This window comes from Capsicum annuum, unplaced genomic scaffold (assembly GCF_002878395.1).
Source record: "Capsicum annuum cultivar UCD-10X-F1 unplaced genomic scaffold, UCD10Xv1.1 ctg82716, whole genome shotgun sequence".
Taxonomy (NCBI): Eukaryota; Viridiplantae; Streptophyta; class Magnoliopsida; order Solanales; family Solanaceae; genus Capsicum; species Capsicum annuum.
Genome location: NW_025893529.1, coordinates 122,455 through 126,140, shown reverse-complemented (window position 1 = coordinate 126,140; position 3,686 = coordinate 122,455).

Below are 3,686 nucleotides of genomic sequence, written 5' to 3'. Positions count from 1 at the left end.
GAATGAATCATAAATATGATAGAAACCTAAAGCTCTAGAAGATCAGTCATTGGAGTACTTATGACTAGCACTATATGACTCGTAAGAATACCTTATGAGTGGACTACACGAGTCGTACATTGTGCCAACATAATATCCCTATTACATTTTAATTAGGATTTTTAGGTTATTTAGAGATACTATAAATACCTTAGGGTTATTCCCTTATTAGGTTACTCACTTTTACAATACTTTTGCTACTTTTAACATACTTTTTTCATTGAGATTTTGTTCTTAAGATTTTGGATTTTATTTAATTGAAGACTTTGGATTTTCTTCCGTTCATTATTGTGTAATTAATTATATGTATTCTTTATTGATTATCATGGATTGTTTCATGAACATGAGAGGTTATCTTCCTTGACTATGGTTGTGGTAACCTTGGAGGATTAACTATGTAGAGGAAGTAAGAGATTCAACCATTCTATTGTGATTGTATGTATCTTAATCTTTTTATATTAATTGACCTAAGAGCTATTTCAGAAGCTTGAGGATTGCATATATTCAAGAATGTCCTCACAAGGGATCTTGAGATTAGGAAAATAGATTAAGATAGTAATTTGAGATTTAAGTCCATCTTATAATTTTGGCATCTCGTCAAATCAAATTGATACATAAAAGGTGTCATCTCGTCAAATCAAATTGATACATAAAAGGTGAAAGTTGAACTGAGGTTATAGACAAGAAGTAATAAGCAGACACCCTTAAAATCATAACGTACAGGGTGAGATTTATCATCACGTTTATAAGACGGTTGATAATACATAGTATGTTGGCTTTGTAGGCAGATCAAGAGAATAGGTCTGTCAAACATGAGAAGTTTACCAATTTGAGAAGACAGGTGGAACACAGTACTAGCGTTCTTCTTCTGTTATTTACAAACTCAAGCATTCATGTTTGGTTACTACTTATAGTTGATCTCTATTTCCCCCCCAATTACTTTTCTGCATTGTTCATGAATTTTATCAAGTTAAGAGACGGTTAAACATTTTCCCTGTGGGTTTGACCCCAATTTTATTTTGGGCTACTATATTTTCCATCGACCGCATCATATTTCTTTGGAAGTTAGTTTTTGGGCGATATCAGGTATGGGATCCACTTTTTTTCCAAACAACCTTTGATGGAAATTGTGATTGGGACATTGACTTTGAAACATAGAATTTAATAGTTTAGCATAGTTTATTTATTTATACGGGATTCTAAATAAATCTCGAGGGGTCGGTCGAGACTTGGAAAAGTTTCAAGTTTGTAGTTGGTGCACTCAGCTAAAGTAGCCATTGGGAACTTTAGTGTAGGCTACTTTAGCAGCCCTCCAGGCACTTTATGGCCTGGCTAGCCCAGTTAGTTGCTTTAACAGAAAAATGACCACTAAAGGTCATGCCTCGTTAGTGCTATCTTGAGCACTTTAATGACATACGAGGCATAGACGGGTATCACTTTAGCGAAACATTGGAGCCATGGTGCTGATCGTTAAAGAGGCTCAATACCCGCTTTAGTGGCACTTGGGAGACACAATAATAGGCAATAATGTGGTGTTAGTGAGCTTAGATTACTTTTTTCTTTGTCGAATTATTGGTAAGTTTTCATTATATTTATCGTTAAATTATCTATTAATTCTCAAAATCTCTAGATCATTGGCGGGTTGACTTTATCACCATATGAGCTTGGAACATACCTAATATTGAGGGTAAATGTTTCTTAAGCATGGCATGACGTGCTGACGGTTTCAAAAGTGCAATTTCGTAAATGGATCCTACATGGGATTTTTACATAATTTTCAATCAACAACATAAAAATAAAACTTAGTTCCTATTTCTTGGTAAATATTAATCTTGCAAAAGTTTCTTAGAAGTGGAAATTGATGATTTAGTATATTTCTTTAGGCTATGTTAGGTATCCAGGTATGATAGGTTTGTGTTGTAATAAATTGGGATAATTTATAGTGTATTTATTTTAATGTACTAGATATGGGTTCGGAATTATATCTGGGAAGTATATTTAGTATAATTTGGATTTCATAGTTAATTTAGGAATCGTAAATTAAGGATGGTTGACTTAGATACTTATTATTAGGGTAAAATTGATATCTAGGACTGAAATATGGATTAGTTAATATCTAGTAGTAAAATAAGATACCTTAGCCTTGTTTGGGTAGAATTTCCTTTGAATGGATTTTGAGGATTAGGAGTGGGACTACCGAGCCACCTTAGGCTAAGATTATCATTGGCTCCTTGTAGACTTCTAGGGTTTTTATATCTTTTAAATACATATTTTAAAGTTTGAAGAGGCTATGTACAAGATACTTATACTAGATTGGTACTTGTTAGTTGATACTAGTTCTCGTTTAAGACCTACGATTTATGATCTTAAGACCAATTTGATTTCGACATTGTCCATGACATGAGTTTCATTTCCAGTCCAACAAATGTTGATGATAATGATGTGATGAGTTTCGGTTAAAGTCCTATATCAAGAGGTTATTCATGATATTATTATAGTATGTAAGGGTTCACAATTATAATCTTTGACAGGTGGTTATTTAGTATACTTTTGGTTACTTCTTCTCTTGATTTCACCTTCTAGTCTTATGGGGGACCACATTGGGTTATTTACTTTTTCAGACTTACTGGATTATGGGGGCCAATTTTTTAGGATAGTTGTGTGTTCTTTTATGGTGTTCTGATTTCAAATTGTTTAGTTACTTACATATAGTATTTAGAGCATCATTCAAGGTTTCTCCTTTTACTTGACTTAGCTTATTTATCTTGCATCATTATAATTCTTATATTATGATTTAGCTCAGTCGTCCGATGATGCCTACTGATACCCATGGCTTTGTTACTCATACTATACTTTAATACATTTTTTGGTGCAGATTCGAGTACTAGTTTCCATCACTGATGCCATGATCATGCTTACTTGAGTTCAATGATAGGGTGAGCCCTTGAAGCCCTAGTTGACCTTTTCTCCTTCTTCTACTTTTTCTTGGATTTTCTGTTTTAATACTTATGTATATTTGACTAATACAATACAATTATTCTTTTTCTAGTGGATCTGGTAACAACATTATTAGGATGTGGCATGTTATACTTATCTTATTAGCCTTCCACATTATTTTTATTATTCCCTATTTTATTGCTTACAAGGTTTTACTTACATATTTCTAGCATTTATGCCATTTCCCATCAAATTAGCTCTTTGCTTCTAGTTTCGGGGTATGATTTGGTGTAGCTATTGGTGAGATAAAGTAAGTTCCATCATGACACGTAATTTGGGTAGTGACAAATTGGTATTAGAGCACTAGGTTTACTAGTATTGTTTGTACAAGAGAAAATGGCTATTAGATTCTCACAGATCAGAACGATAACATTCATTTTTTAACTTCAGGAGGCTATTGGACATTCTCCAGAGATCTTCACTTCTTTCACTCATTTCATGCTATTCTAAAGATTTCTTTGGTTTCACTCTTTAACAGATGGATAGGATGCGTGTTATCACTACATGAGACGAGGATCTTGAGTCTGCAACTAGAGATCCCACTGCAGTTTATGGATGACCTAGAGGTCGAGGATATCCTAGAGATGCATCCCCAACCAGGGACCAGGATTGAGGGCCTTTACGAGACCTTATTCCTTCTCCTTAGCCAA